General features: G+C 46.6%; 1 protein-coding gene across 1 annotated transcript in view; it reads right to left on the bottom strand.

Moving 5' to 3' along the window:
* LPAR5 (lysophosphatidic acid receptor 5) overlaps positions 1-5139 on the bottom strand; it is a 39932-nt gene extending 34793 nt beyond the window's left edge. Inside the window, exon 1 of the mRNA XM_069243112.1 lies at positions 4847-5139. The gene's annotated coding sequence lies outside the window, so the exon portion shown is untranslated. The remainder of the gene's footprint in view (positions 1-4846) is intronic.
* Between the last annotated feature and the right edge of the window lie 11383 nt (positions 5140-16522).

Below are 16522 nucleotides of genomic sequence, written 5' to 3' on the forward strand. Positions count from 1 at the left end.
TATTCATGCAAATTCATGCAATTCCACAGACACTGTTCAAAACGCTGCAGTTATGGAAGAGGGCACTCCGAGCGTTTATAAAACCCCAAAATGTTACTACTCCCTTGTATTCCTCCAGGGTATTGAGTGTAACAGTGACCTGTTGGGACCCACTTATGTTATATGTTAGTAATGTACAGTGCTGTCCTGCAGGATACTTCTTAATGGAAAAATGTGCTTTGAAAGACTCTAGAGCAAACATAAAGTGAACTGAAAACTGGAGGCCAGTTCTAAAACATAACTGGGATATGCAGATTAAAAGAAGCACAACTTTAGTAAAAGAAATGTTTACACACAGGCTGTTTTTTTGTGTTGCGTGCAACATTGTACACTTTAGTCAAACTGTTGTACCCTGGGAGTTATAAAGGTAGTGTTAATACGAGTATGTCCTGTGCTTAGAATACCTTTATTTGTTAGTGTCACATTTTCAATAGTATCTGGTGTATGTGTGTACGTTTCTTTCCTAAGAAAACTTTATATTTAATATATTTTGCATAATGTCATACAAAAACTTTATTTGTTAGTTGGACATATTGTCAATAGGATTTGGTGTATGTGTGTAAGTTTCTTTCCTAAGAAAACTTTATATTTTGCCTGGTGTCACAAACCATTTTCTATCAATGTGTATTAAAGTGACAAACTGACAGGTGATAGTGGAACGGGATATGCTGCATTATAGTGAATCATTTGTTCTTACTTTTTGCATAAATTACAAACGCTAGCCATAATTTGGGCATCCGATGCCACATAATTCCCTTGGCACTGATTATGGGTTCAAAAGATCCCAGCATGGAAAGTTGTGCTGATAAGAACACTCAGTGTAACCTGCCGCGAGCGGGAAAGTTGGGAGGGGCAAGGAGGCGGGTCAGTGACAGGAAATGACAGGATGAGGGGGGTGGAGGGTTAGAGAGAGCAGCAGGTATCACTGGTGAACAAGAAGGAACTGGTAGATATCAGGGACAGGAAGTGGTGCAGGTGAGGGCAGGCCTCAGTGCAGATGTAAGATTATCTGGCGAACAGTGAGACAGAAATGTAAAATAGTTCACACAATATCCTTGATTACTTTGCGCTTTTAGCATTGTTTTGTGGACAGTATATTTTATTGGTCCCAGATATCCATTGCTGGACCTCAAGTACCAGGATTCCTAGAGGCACAGAGACCGGGAGTGCTCCTCACACTCACTTTACACAGCAGAATATGAAAATCGCAGGAAAAGTGGGCCCTTGAGCAGGGCCACTGGGGAAAAAAACAATTGTGTGGCTGCCACATTTTCATGATATGAATTTGTTGCACTCGCCGCATAATCCATCCTATACCGCATAAAGAGCAGATTTCAATAGAAAAATTAATTCAAGCAAAACAGACGCACGCTGAGCACTTCAAGGGGGCTAAACAGATTGTTGTATTTAGACAATTAAAAAAGTGACAAGTTGCACAGGTAAGGTAAACATCCCAGTAATGGACCAGATCGGGAAATCATCTTTGTGTGAAGCAGGAGATTTTTTTTAATTTCCATTTTAACAAAAATTCATGTTGAATTGAAAGACACCGTTCTCAGACTTTCAGATATTTCAACAGAAATCTAACAAATATGATGCTTCTGTTTTTATCAGGTCCCATGTCTTGAATCCTGAAATGCCTCCTAGGAGAGTCTGGACAAGGGGGCAAGGCGAGAGCTTGCAGGCCCCGGAGACAGGCGTGGGCTGGTTCGAACCGGTCAGGGGCAGTGGCCAGCGGTGGTCCTGGTTTTGAATTTTGGCGGACTCCAATGGGCAACAGCCATTGGTTACTATGGGACTGGCGGGGTCGCTTGGGCGAGCATCAAGGACGGTGGCACTAGTTGAATAAGGGGTAGAACCCCCTGATTGCCCCTTTTTAGGTCGAGCATAGCAGGGCGCAACCGCTGCTTTTCCAATGTGTTGGTATGGATCTGGGCTTTTAACCACGACCACCGCCCGCCCATTAGTATCACTCGTTCCTGGGCTTGCCCTTCAAAAATCCTTTGATGACATTGGTAAATAGTTTATGATTGTCCCTCCTTAGGGAGGTTTTGCTACCATCTTGGCCATCGCTCCTGTTTCATGGATAATTGCACTTTTGCCGATAAGTTTGACTGCGAGCGAACTTCTTTTTTCTTTTGAGCCTCTCTTCACGCTGATGCTCATGGAGGTCATGGTGCTGTGAATCGGCTCGCTTGCGTGAAACTGTTTTACTTTTATTTTTCAATTTATGTGGCAAGAAAAGTCCAGTTAGGAGTTTACAACGCTAATAGCTCTAACTAGAGCTAATGCGAGACCCGTTGCATTGCAAATGCTTGTTTTACTGCTGGCTGCCGCTGATGACTGCTGATGCACCCCGCTGACCCATTCGCACCAGATTTCGTCTATTCCCACCCTCTCAGCCCTGTATTAAGTCCATGGGGAGAAGTGTGGAGGAGGAGTTATATTTGGCCAGAAAACAGGTAGACAACCTTGGCATCACGGATATAAGTGCAGGCGAATTCAGGGTGGAATCAGCTTTTAGCCTTTAGCTGAAGCCGGGGCAGGGGTACTATGGTCTTTATTGGAAGGCTGAGGACGTCTGCTACCGTGATTGTCCATAGCCGGCCAGAGTACTCCATTACCTGGCCCTGAGAATACTGGGGGACGGTGGGCTGCACCAGGGGACCAACGTATGGCTCGGTTGCCAAGGCCCATCCCCCAGTGGGTGCCAGGGGGAATCCCATGTACTGGGTTGGCTCTGGCATGGTTGTTTGGGGGACCAGCTGTCATGCTGGCCAAACTCCCTCTGTCTTGAGGGGGAAGTGAGTTCGCCTTGCAAAGGACATCTTATTAAGGGACCAACAGGGTTTCATCCTGGGTCCAAGTCAATTCAATCAGTCAGTGCCACAGAAGGCCTGCTGTGTGGTCGACCATGATTACTTTTGTGTATTTGGTATCTGCTAAGAGTATTTGCTAGGAATTTCTTGTATTAGGTAAGTCCATGTGATAATCGCGACCCTATTCTGTACACATTGTAACTTAACAGGAGAATGAAAACAATTGTTGTGTTTATAAGATGTAATAAATACGTCCGGTGAATGTTTTATTCTCTAACATGCTGAATAGGAAACGTACTATAATCTTGGTTCTGCTCACCTGATTTAAATGGAATAATGTACCACACATTTCAAAATAATTTTCCTTTTCTTGCCGGATACAATATTCAATAGGACAGAATAATGTGTCCCTCCACTTCCGCATAATTCCTGTGGGTATGTACATGAGGAAAGTTGGGGATCTTGTCAAAGAAACAGAGATGGGTGAGGGGGCACACATAAAAAGAGAAATGAACAGAGGAAGTGAAGCAGGTCAGGTTACGCTAACACTAAGGGGCAGATTTACAAGACCCTAGCGCCTCTTAGCACCGCCTTAGCCCTATTTTTTTACACTAAAGTGGTGCTAAGTAGACCATTCCCCCATGCATATTTACAAAAAGGGCGCAACGCATGCATTGTGCCACTTTGCAACCCCTTACGCCATATTATGCCTGCACCAGGAATAATGTATGCAAGGGAGGGGGTTCCCCCGCTGGGAGGCTCGAAGAAATGCTGCAGTGAAAGTTACAAGATTTCACTGCGCCATTTTTTCTGTCATTTTTTACCCCTGCCAAGGCAGGTGTTAAAGTGATGCTCCTGTATTAGCCTATGGGCCCCCCTGTGCTTTGCTGAAGTAGCGCAAACATTTGGGGCACTAGTGCAGCAAAGCACCACAATAGCGTAAAAAATTTAGAATCTGTTGTGGTAACGACTGGCATGGTTCGCCGTATTGTAAATACAGCACAACCTTGGTGTCATTAGAGGTGCGCAGGGGGACGCAAGAAAAGTGGCGCATGGGGACCGATGCGCGACTTTCTTGTAAACATGTCCCTAAGTTACAGAATAGGGGGCACGTGAAGCAGAGCTGCCATGTGGTCCCCTTGCCATGCGGGACCCCACTTTCTAGGATATACTACATTGCGTTCTGGGACTTGTAGTTCCCCTTGTAGCATGGAACGTGTGGGCTCATAAACTCTGTCATGCTAAATTCTGTTGGCTAAAAGCCTTGACTGCAAGAAGGTGTCATACGTGACCTGGTACCACTTAACTGTTGTGAAGGATCTCTGTCACTACGGTGAGGGAAGGAAGATGCGTGAGGGACCCTCACACTCATGCAGAGAGAGAGAGAACCTCAGGATTAGGTCAGTGAGGGTGGCAGCTGAGGAGTCCGTCACACTGAGGCACAGAGAAGGAGCCAGGGGTCTTCGGGTCAGAGGGGAGGCATGTGTATATGACCCCGGTTCACTCTTGGACAGAGAAAGAGTGGCAGGGACGGTAATATTGAAAGATGATTGCATGTCACCAGGACATGGGCTTTTATATAACACAGTGCATTCTGGGAGTTGTAGTTCTGTTCATCTCAAAGCAAGAGCACTGTGATTTTAAAGAAATCGGACTTGAATGTGTTGGCCTCCATGACATGGAGTCGTCTGGTAACTCCATGGAATGGTCCCCTGAAACTAGAGTTGGGAAGGAAGCCGGGTGATGCCCCCCCTACACTGTGGTAAGAGAAAGAGGCGGGAGACTCCTCACACCGAAGAGATGCATGTGGGGCCACCACAAAGAGGAAGTTGGTAGGCCCATGAAGAGCGCCTCTTGTGGTGATCCATGTGGGGCCTCCATCGGACACACCGAGGATTTCGGCGGGAGATCGGCGGGGGCTTGCCACCGAGGGGCCTGAGAGGGAGGCCAGTCTATAGCCTCAGAGCACAAGGGGTGGTGGTACTCACCTGCTTCCTGGATGTGGTGGTCAGGATGACCTCACCAGAGGCCCCCCTGGGCTCTGTGCTGCTCGTAGCCCCCAGGGGTGCGCTGTGGCACCCGGTGGTACTCTGCGCCGAGGAGAGCGGGCTGACGGGTGCTAGGGAGGGATCGTCGGTGCCGGGGACCCCGGGCCGGGACAGGAGATGTCTTGGGGCCCTCTGCTCGCCGTCTGGGGCCCCGACGGTCTCGGGAGCCTGCCACTCCAGTAATACCTGCTCCCGGGTGGAGCCAGCGCGGCGCTGGAGCCTTCCCCGTCCCGGGCCCGCCCCAGAGGGCGAATCCCAACACGTCCCCTGCCATGCTCCTGGGCGGCGTGGGGCAGGAAGAGACATGAACCCCCGGGAGCTCCCTGGACAGGAACATGGCAAGAGCACGAGAGAGGCGGGGGCCGCCAAGGATCCTGTGAGGAAAAACACCCCGAGAACCCACAGGTGTGGGGGCGCGTAAAGTGCCCCTGTCAAGGGGAACGTGCCAGGGAGTCTGATGACGAGGGACAAGTTTAAGAAAAGGATCAGAAGGTATAGCCTCAGAGCACAGATGAGATAGAACATGCAAAGAACATGTGTGAAGAGGGAACAGCCAATGGACGTTGGACAGGCCCGGCTTTAGCGCTGACGAGGACAGGTGCGAGGGTCTTTCGGGCGTCCCCCCCCCACCTCGACACCCTTCTCCATGGACTCCTTCACGATCACCCTCCAGCTGTGGCCCTCGTCTGTCCAGAGCCACTCTCTGACATATATTTTATGTTTTTCCTAGCGCTACTCAGTTCACTCACACTCAATTATGTGGTCTGCTTGGTACACGTTCTTTGCAGCAGGCACATTAACCCTTTGTGCTACTGTGATGAGTGAACACTGCCACTAGACAAAATTCTAATCTCTCACCAGCAGGAACATGAATCACCAGTTATCTTAACATTTTTATTGTTGCCTGAAAACCGCTGGACACAAAAATATGTTCGAGTGCTTTTAAACTCATGAGTTATTTTTAAACACAGCCCACCCAACCAAAGTCAGCGCCGGGTGCGGCTGCACCGGTCGCACCGCCCTATAGCGGGAGAGGCGGAACTTGATAGTTGCAGCTGTATGAGGCAGTATGCTCCAAGAGCGGAATGAGGCTGAAGCACACGGAATACGATGTTGATGATAAACATATTAAGAACACGTGTGGGATAGAACATGCTAAGAGCAGAGATAGTGAGGTACAAAGCAAAATCAGAAGTGGAAGAACACACAAAGAACACAGAAGAGGGGGGGGGGGCGCAGCAAGAACAGGTTCTAGTGTGAACATGCAAACAACATACATGAGGAAGAATAGACCAGGAACATCTCAAGAACAGGGATGAGGAGGAACATACAAAAAAACTTGTAAAGAAGAAACACACCAACAACACAAGTAGAATCACGCTACAAACATGTGAGAAGGAACCGGGAATCCAGATGAGGAAGTGCACTCTATGATCACAAGGCACACACACAACATGGATGACATGGAAACACGCCAGCTAAACATGTGAGAATTGACGAGGTACGGATCAAGAACACGAGTGAAGGGGAACGTGCCTCCAACACATGAGAAGGAAACGCCATCCATGGACGTTAGTTAAGGGCCGCGAGGGGTTGCATCTGCGACCCCTGGCTTGCCCCTAGCAACCCCTGGCACTCTCTTTAAGACCCCTGGCCTCAGAGGTGGCATAATCAGTGCAAGGGGTACAGTTGCAGCTCCTCCTTATGGACGTCAGTTGGGGCTCCACTCTCTCTTTTTGTAAAAATGTTTATTACATTGAAACAATATATAAAACATTATTCACTATTAGTGTAATACAAAAATAGCGAAAAAAAAAACAAAGACAGTGGAGTCCTAACCCGTGTCTATTTTTTATTACACTAATAGTGAATAATGCTTCACTGTTCACTATTAGTGTAATAAAACATGGAGTACAATCAGCTGTATATGACCTTCCCTGGCAGCCGAGTTAGGTAAAAACAAGCATTTGCAATGCAACGGGTCTCACATTTGCTCGAGTTAGAGCTTTTAGCGTTGTAAAGTCCTAACGGGATTTTTCTTGCCACACAAATTGAAAGAAAAAAAACAAGCGCGATTGGGCTATGTAAAACTAAGTGCAATAGCGCTGAAATTGAAAACCAAAAACTGAGTGTGATCGCGCTATGTAAAACCCAGCGTGATCGCTCTGAGTGAAAAATAAAAAGATAAAGTAATGCAGAAATCAGGCTGAAAACACGGACCCTCGTATGTTTTCAGTAGTTGGCTGGTGTGCTCGAGGAGGGCTAAACCCTGGAAAAGGCATGACGTGTGCATGCCTTTCACGAATGAAATCAAGCGATTTTAAAAGGCAAGGCCACAAACCAATGAAAGTGACAGGCTTGACATGGGCATGGTTAGAAGCCCAAAAAGAGATTACAACAGGGGCGGAGCGCTTGTGCGCTCGACCCTTAATATGGGTTCAAATATATGTTGTGTGAGTGTGTGCTTACACAAGAGAGAGTGTGTGCATGTGTGAATGTGTTTGTGTGTAAGCATATGTGTGTGAGTGAAACTGAAGGCCAAAGGGCATGTGATGTCACTTCCGCTCCCTCTGGCATTTTGGTGAATTGACAATCTTGACGCCATGTGAGAATTGACCAGGTGCGGATCAAGAACACGAGTAAAGAGGAACGTGCCACGAACACAGGTGAGAAGGAAACACGCCTAGGCCACGGGCTGGAGAGGATAACTAGTATGTGGACAAGGAGAGACATGCCAGGTACATGGAAAGGAAGAACAACACCCTAAAATTAGCACATGGGAACCCACATGTGAAGGAAGGCCTACAGTACATGGATCAGGAGTAATGCATCAAAACACGTATGAGGGGGACAACAGGAGAGGCGGGGAGGGGGGTCTACACCCAGAAACTCACAGCTGAGGAGAAACACACCTGGAACTCATGTGATGTGGACACCCCAAGGCATGGGGGCGGAAGACTCGCCACAGAGTTGGGAACATGCAACTAGAACATGGGTGACCAGGGAACACAAACATGGGTGAGAAGGGCCACTGACACCTTGAGTGAGGCGCAGCATGCCAAGAGCAGGAACATGTCAAGAACACAAGTGAGGCAAGAAAGTATCAGGGACAGATACTCGCACTCAATATCCTGTGTGTGGCAAGGACAGGATGACATGGTACAACACAGGCACACACCAGGGCAGAGGCGTAACCATGTGGCGGGGGGGGCGGGGGGCGAACTGATTTGGAGGCACTTGACCTTCAGGAGGCCTGATCCAGCCCAAGGTCAACCAATACCTGCGAGAAACTCGAGGACACCACTCCACATTCTGTGTGTGTGAGTGGGGAAGGACATCATTCTGAATTACTACAGTGAACCAAGGCAATATTAGTCAAGTTGTAAAGAGTACCACTGCGTGCACCTAGGACGCACCACCTGTCTTCTACAACCAGCAGGTGCTGTGGTAATTATGGCGCCATTTTTTTCTGTTTTGGAGTGCGAGACCCCCCACTCTGACCCGCTCCTCACCGAGAGGCCCCGAATCAGCAGCAGTGCAGGTCCTGGCTCCCCAAGAGGGCCTTCCATGACGGCAGCGAGCCCCGGGCTCGGAGGGGGACACAGGCTGGCGTGTTTGCCGTCTCCATGAGGCCGGCGCCATATAATACCAGGAATCTTAAAGGCCGATGGCGCCAAAAGGAGAAGGGGCCGCGGAAGGGGGGTGATGGGGGCCCAGGGGGAGGCATGGTCGGAGCGGGTAAGACATTCTCGTGGGTCGAGCCATCAGACACTCGACCACGGTGCCACTGTCAACGCCGGGTGCCCCAGCGCTAGACGGACCTAACCCGCGACATCTTGAGGGGGTCAGAGAGACTGCTTTTGGGGCGCCACTAAGTTGTGTTGGGTTCTTCGATGGACAGAGACATTGTGCACGGTCCAGGAGTCAAAGCTGGAAGCTCACAAGGCGTGACGCCCCCAGAGTTGTTGGCACCCTCCGAGCACTTTGCTGGGGACTTCTTAAAGGAAATATTTGGGGGGAAGCCCCCCTCAACCTACAGGCACGCGTCATCACCTGGCCTTAGTTTGTCGTAGGCGGCGAAGGAAATCAACATGGTACCTTTGACTTGCTCAATTTTTGTACTTTTTTAAATTTGAAAGCTGACCAAGAAGTACCATAAAGCAATATTTCGTTGGGAAAGGTTTCAGAAAAGTTGAACATGGAGTTCGCTGGAAATGAAAAAAAAGGGTGAACAAGTGCAGAATGGCAGGTTTTCTACTCTTTTACTAATCTCAATATTGGATTAGAAACAGCTTGAAAGAATTTGACTCAATTTGAAACTTTTGGAGCAAGAGTGCTTGGATTTTCTATTACTCGATCCCCCACCCAGTGGAGGCACAGACTTTCTTTTGACTATTAATTCGTATTTCCTCATTATGTTTAGGTTAATGGGGAGCATATCTTCCCTAAGTTTCTCATTTTAAGGGCCACAGGGTCTGGTCAATAACTCTACGAGAATAAGAATCTAGTACATGACGGAAGGTCTTGGGACACCAGCCGCTCTCCACCCATTGGAAGGTGGTGACTGGTGAAGTGCCAGAGTGTGGCTGGTGGTCGGGTGCACCATTGTCACACAGCCTTCAGAGGGTACCCACACTGCACATGGCCAACGCGGACAGCGCAATGAAGATCTTGTATGTTCTCGTCTTCTCCCTGGTGTTGGTCTCACCCTCATCACAGTCAGTCGCCTGGATGTGAGTATCTGCCGGAACCAAAGCCCACCCCAGTCCGGTTTACACCATAATTGAGTATCTCATCATTAGGAGCCCCGCGCTAGGCTATCTCCAAGGTGACCACCAAGGACCTTCATAAAAGGTGCTGAGGGTTTCTCCCGGGAAAGGGTGTAAAAGTCTCCTCTTAACTCTCTGAAGAGCTGTGTTCCTCCTTGGGAAGAGCTGAGCGTTTCTCCCTGGGAAGAGCTGAGTGTTCTACGCTGGGAAGAGCTAAGCGTTCTTCCCTGGGAAAAGCTGAGCGTTCCTCCCTGGGAAGAGCTGAGTGTTCTACGCTGGGAAGAGCTAAGCGTTCTTCCCTGGGAAAAGCTGAGCGTTCCTCCCTGGGAAGAGCTGAGCATTTCTCCCTGGGAAGAGTTGAGTGTTCTACGCTGGGAAGAGCTAAGCGTTCTTCCCTGGGAAGAGCTGAGCGTTCCTCCCTGGGAAGAGTTAAGCGTTCCACCCTGGGAAGACGTGACTATTCCTCCCTGGTAAGGGAAGAGCTTTACTCCCTGGGAAGGGTTTAGTCTTCCCCTTAGGCTATACCCCAACACCATCTTCTTGGTGTCCCACCTCAGGAAGGCTTGCCTGTGTACTCTCATCACTTGAACTGATTGTCCTTTGTTGGGGTGTACAGGTCCCCCAATCACATCCTCAGTTCCCAAGTACACTGGAGTATTTATTGGTCCATTGACTCTGGTCTCCTCAGTTGGACTTCCTGTGCTGACTTCTGTGTAGTGCCTGCTGCTGGAATGTGTCTTTCCGCCACCGTGTCCCATCTGGCTGTGCATTTGTTTAGTGTGCTGTGGGATGGAGTTACTGATTCAAATCTAGGCTAAGGCGGTGTAAGAGGTTGGTTGAGCTCCCTCTGACTAGTGATGTTTGGTGTTTGCTGCATGCCTTAAGATGAGGTAGGTTGAAGGGTTTTTAAGCCTTTGTTGATGAAGGGTATTGGGAGGTTTGCTCAGTTCGCTACAGCGAGTTAGACTGAGACATTTGTTGCATCTGTTAATATGAGAGGGATTGGGAGGGTTGAGTCCCCTACAGCACAACACGCTCAGAGGTCAGTTGTGTTGGATTTTGCATAAGGGCGGGGTAGAGGTCTGTTGAGTTCATTCGAACGAGTTATGTTAATTGATGCGTTGAGTGTTCTGTGGTGCCACAGACCAAGAGAATTCTTAAGTTACCTAAGATGAACTTGGCTGAGACCTGTGAGTCCACAAATGCGAAATATACTTCAAGGTTTGTTGATTTTACAGTGATTAGTTGGGTTAAAGGGTTCCTTAAGTTACCCCAGTGAGTAATGTTGTGAAGTTTGTTGAGTGAGCTGCAATGTAGTAGTCTGGAAGGCTGTTGAGCGCCCCAAAATGAGACAGGCTGAGGTTTGAGTCCCCTACGGTAGGATGTACTGAGAGTTTTGTTGTGTTCGCAGAGGTGAGTTGAGAGATTTGTTGATTCTTCACACTGAGGTATGTTTGTAGATTTGTTGAGTGCGCTTTGATGTGGTAGAGTTAGAGATTTATTGAGTTTCCTTAAGATGTGATGGTAGGTTTATTGACAGCCTGTATTGTGATGTATTCAGCACTTTGTTGACTGAAACAATGGGGAAGGGGCGGGGTCAGTTTCAATGCGCTTTCACTGTATTTTTCCTACTCAAACTCAGCATCACGAGATTGTTGGGTATTGATTTTGTATGGATATCCCTCACTATCTTGGCATGAATCAAGTGGGATGGTGATGTGGGCTCCACAAGGGGAATACTGTGTCTCAGTGTCTCAAACTGGGGCCACATAAGCCAGTAGTGATGGGTCCTATGACAGGAATACTGTGTCTGCCGCTACCATGGCGACCACTAGAGAAATTTATGACTCAGTTGTGGGCACAAGTAGGAAACTTCATGTGGGGCATTGCTGATGTTTTGGTGGGCGACTAGGGTGGTAAATATCCCATTAGTTCCCTATACCGCAAAACCAAGAGCGCGTTGCTTGCCCTCCGGCACTTTATATTTGGGCTACACAAGCATTTTATGTTTATAGTGGGCTGCGAGGGTGGTAAATATCCCATTCGTCCCCTATAATGACAAACCAAGAGCGAGTTACATAGACCTTTGCACTTTATACTTTAGGTACGCAAGCACTTTACATCCTATATACTTGGCATCTACACTTGAGGCACACAGGCACTTCGTATTCTATACATCCCAGGTAGTTCTAAGAAATTCCACCTGTCATATGTGGTAAATTAGAGAAATTGCTCTTGGAAGCACTTGATATCCTTCTTTATGACAACCATCCCGTCAGGGTCTCGAGGCACGACTTTCCCGGGGTGTATCTTGATTTTAATAACATTTGTGTGATTTTACTGGAACACAATGTGCTAATTGTGCACTGTCTTAATTTTGATTTGACATGCATTGCTGTGATTTGCAAATGTGCAGGTTTATGGCTTTTATTAATTAATAAACACATGTTCATAATGTGATAAGTGGGACGGTGTGAATACTCTATTTCTCCTGAGGTTGCCTGAACTGGGATTGTCTTTGATGGAATGGAACGTCGGATAGGGCAGAAGTTATGGTTGACGTGGCTACAGTTCACCCCACAGATGTATTCACTGTCTTCTCCTTTCTGGTGAAATACTTTTTCTGCCGCGAAAGCTTCAGCTCACCCTTGTGAAACATCAACCACCCATCCCTTCTGTTTGAAGATGGCTCAGTCCCCTATATTGGAGGATGTGGTTTGATGGAAACTTCACACTTTGGTTGAACATTTTACTCCACGTGGTGAATACATCCTATCGGCTAAGATGAGCTAAGCTGCCCTGCTGACAATACATTTTCCAGGGTCTAATGTACTCATATGCAAAACGTACTTTTACTTGGCCAGGTGGTATTTTTGGCCTTAGTGCGCTCTTTCTTCCTCTAGGCTTGTACACCCTCCCTTCTTGGGCCGCTCCAGGTTGGCCAAGTCTCTCCTCCGAGCATGCACAGTGTACGTCTCATAATAGGATGTTCCCTATGTAGAATTACTAACCTTCCCATGGTGCTGGTTCATTCAGTACTTCTCTTGAAATTGTGGGCTTTTCCCTCTAAGTTATATAGAGTCCCACTACTGAGGTTAGCTGGGAGCTTTTCACCATGCAGGGTCCTTGATTAAGCCCTGTCACCCAGAAGTATCTGAATACCATTGTTTTTATCCAAGGAGTAGTTTCTCTTGTGTATGGCTAAATCCACTTTGTTGCTGTTGGCCAAGGATTCCTCAACCATCAGGGGACCGCTCTCTACCAAGCTTAGTCTCTGCTGCTGATGCTGGCTATTTCATCTTCTTAGTTATGCCCTTTTGCATTCTGATTGGTTAAGTACACTATGCTGGGTTGGGTGGTGCCTCACGATTAATGGTTCTCTTTCCTTCTAGGTTGGATCAGTACCCTCTGTTGAGTGCACTGGGCTGACTCTCCTGGATAGTTTGGGGTTTCCCTGCAGGCTGGTTGAGAACCTTTTATGAAAGTGCGTTCAGCTGACTCTCATGGGTAATCTATGAATTTCCATATAAGTTGGCAACTCTTACACAGGTGGCGCGAGTTGACTATGGTGAATGCTGTGGGTTATCTGGGGAGGGTTATATATTGCCTGCATTAGTGGTTTTACTTGACATTCATTGATGTTCTGTATGTTACATATTGGTTGGCCGAGGACCACTTGCAGAAACTGATCCATTTGACTCCCATGAAGCATGTTGTAGTTTCCTCTGAAGGTTGATTGAATGTGCTTTGTGGTAACTGTTTGAGTTGACTCCCTTGGCTAGTTGTGGTGATCTCTCTCTTTGCTTCTCCTCAGCTTGGTTAAGTACCTTATTAAAAGAGGGAGAATTTTAATCTCAACAGTGGACTGGTGGTCTCCCTGTTGGTCTTGTAACGGTTGAGATAATGCTGATGTACCCCTTGTAGAAGAAAGGTGAACTAAATCCTGCATTGGTGGTTTGAAAACACTATGTAGAAAAGGGTTAAGACGGCTTTGTGACAGTGATGGTACATGGGCTTTTTTCTTCAGGTAGGTGGTATTTGTCAAAGTAGACTGAGGTAATCTCATGGATGTCTTTGATGTTTCCCTGTACTTTGTGTGAGTACACCTTGCAGCATTTGGTTTGAGGTTGTACCCTTCTATTGATTATTTGGGTATTTCTCTGCAGGCCTGTTGATTAACTTGTACAAATGGCCCTGGATACTTATATATATTGTTTGTGTGTTTCTCTATAGACTGATTTTGTGTTCATTAACACCACTCTCAAACATGACAAAGGTGCTGAGTACCTCTTGCTAACCTTGGTTTATATGACTCATTATTTTCTCGGTTATGTTATAGTGTTGGCATTTGTATAGAGCAGAGTTTGGGTTTGGATTTTCTAACTGGTATTGTTGGCACTTCAAGTATGACGTTTTCATGCAGACTGCATTGTAGGTTTAGTAAGTAGCCCGTATAGCACAGAGTTTAATTTATTTTCATGGATAGTTTGCAGGTTTTCTCAGCAAGCTGGTTAAGAATCGCCTTTTGAGATGGGTTTCACTTGAATCTCATTGAAGCTTTGTACTTCTCTGTGGGGGTGGATGAATATGCATTGTACAACTGGGTTGAGTTTACTCCCATGGATTTTTTAGTGTATCCCTATCACGCTGACGTAGTGCCCTTTTTTCATGTGTGTTAATTCACTCATGGCTGGGTTGGTTTTCTTTGTTTGCTGTTTGAATACTCTTTGAGTACTGGGAAAACGATCACTCTTGTGGATGCTGTGTGTTTGCCTATGGGTTGATTGAGTACCACTTCTGTAAGTGGTTTCCTCTGTTTTTAATGGATGAAATGGGTATTGTCCTGTAGACCACCTAGGTACCCTTTGTGAAAGTGTGGTGAAATAAATCTCATGGATTCTTTGACTGTTTCCTTAGGGGTTGATTGAGAATTATTTTCAAAACTGGGCTGAATCGATGCTCTTGGATGAGTTTAGGATTTATAGGTGCCTAATTACCCCTTGCAGACATGGACTAATTTGGCTCTCAATAGTGATTTGTATGTTTCCCTGTAGCTCTGCAGGCACTCCTGTTTGAGGGAAGGCGAGATGACTTGTGGATGCTTCGAGGGTTTCCATTTAAGTAGGCTGGGTAACCCTGCAGCAGTGATTTGGGTGCATCTCATGGATAGATGGTGTAGATATTTGATTGAGTACACCTTATATGATTGGTTGACCCTGGATGATCTGCATTCTTGTTGAGTACCCCTTAAATAAGGAGGTTGAGGTCACTTTTAGCAATGCCTTGCATGTTTAGCAGAAAAGACAATTGGCTGAGCTAACTCTAAGGTGGCATGTGAGTTTCCCTTCTGTTGCTTTAATAACTCTTGCCGAGGATGATTGAGTTAACTTTCATTGATGGTTTTGCTGTTCCCTTTCTACACAGGTTAAATACCTCCTTTAGATGTGTGTGTGGTTACCTTATATGGATAGCTTTGGTGTCTGCTGGAGCAGGGTTGGGTACCCAATATAGAAGTGGATAGTTTGTTGGTTGTTCTAATTTGTTTGCAAACCAATAGGTGAAAACATGAATACCCACTGGTTTGCGATCAACTACATTTTGTGATGGGATTAATCAGTTGCTTCCCAAATCTACATTCACAGAAGGACAAAAGAAGTCCTACATCATGCATATTAATGAACCAGGAGGCATTGTATGACTCCCTGCCAATGCTTTTGAATACAGGGATGGAGGCCTGCAAAGGACCGCAGACCTCCCTTGCTGCATTTGTATTCCTTATGAAAATAGGTTTTAAAAGTAACCCAGGCCCCTTAACGCAGCCTTTGTCTCTGCAAATGATTTGGGCTCCTTTCTAAAAATATGATTCACTTGGAAGGAATGGCATTGAGGGGAGCATGCATTGTCCACTGTCTGTCCTCCTCTGTGCCGCCCACCCTAACACCTAAAGGAGATGTCCCACACGAATAGCTTCCCCTTTGCAAATCAGTTACCACCTCAAGTCTGCTGCTGTGATATGATGAATGGTTTTCTGCCACAACTGCAATCACAAACCACAAATGCGTTTCATTCATAATAACAAATCTGAGGGTGGGAGCACTCCTTCCATGACTCGTAATTTCTCTTTAGTGCACTGCAACTTCAGCTTTTGCAGTTGTAAATCCAGTGATTTTGCTAATTGATGGCTTTGCGACCACAAAATCCTTTACCGCACCTGGCTACAGGTTATTGCAGTGCATTGTGATTGTGATTTTGATAGCATTTCTTATCAAGTTGTTAAAAGATGTTAATCAGGTAAAATAAAGTTCAGTAGGGGTGATGTATTCCTTATTTCCCTTTGGACTGGTTCCGTATAGCACATAGTGGTAGGTTAATGTGTCTTTGATAGAAGGGTTGAATGTCACATTTTAGATGGGTTGGTTACCCAGTGATGAAGTGAAATGAACTTGGGTGTTGTTGAATGTTTTTGTTTGTTTCTTTCTTTTATTCCTGTAGTGCCACTTGCAGAAGTGAGTTGAGTGAAGTTTCAAGGATGCTTGAAATGTTTTACTGAAAGAGCATAGAGTAACGCTTCTTAAAGTGGGCCTGGTTGACTCTCACGGGTGATGTTGGTATTTTCATTAGGGTCTGTTGAGTTACGTTCTTCACAGGGGTTGAGATAACTATGAATGGTTTGAGTGTTTCCTTGTACGCAGCTGTAGTACCCTTTACAGAGCTGGGTTATGGTGGCTGGCATGGAAATGGAAGTTTGCTTGACTACCCTTTGCATCCGTTGCATGAAGGGGTTGAGATCACTCCCATGAATGGTTTTCGCATTTACCACAGAAGTTGAATTAACAAACTCTCTGTT

The sequence above is a fragment of the Pleurodeles waltl genome, chromosome 7, assembly GCF_031143425.1.
Source record: "Pleurodeles waltl isolate 20211129_DDA chromosome 7, aPleWal1.hap1.20221129, whole genome shotgun sequence".
Classification (NCBI taxonomy): Eukaryota; Metazoa; Chordata; class Amphibia; order Caudata; family Salamandridae; genus Pleurodeles; species Pleurodeles waltl.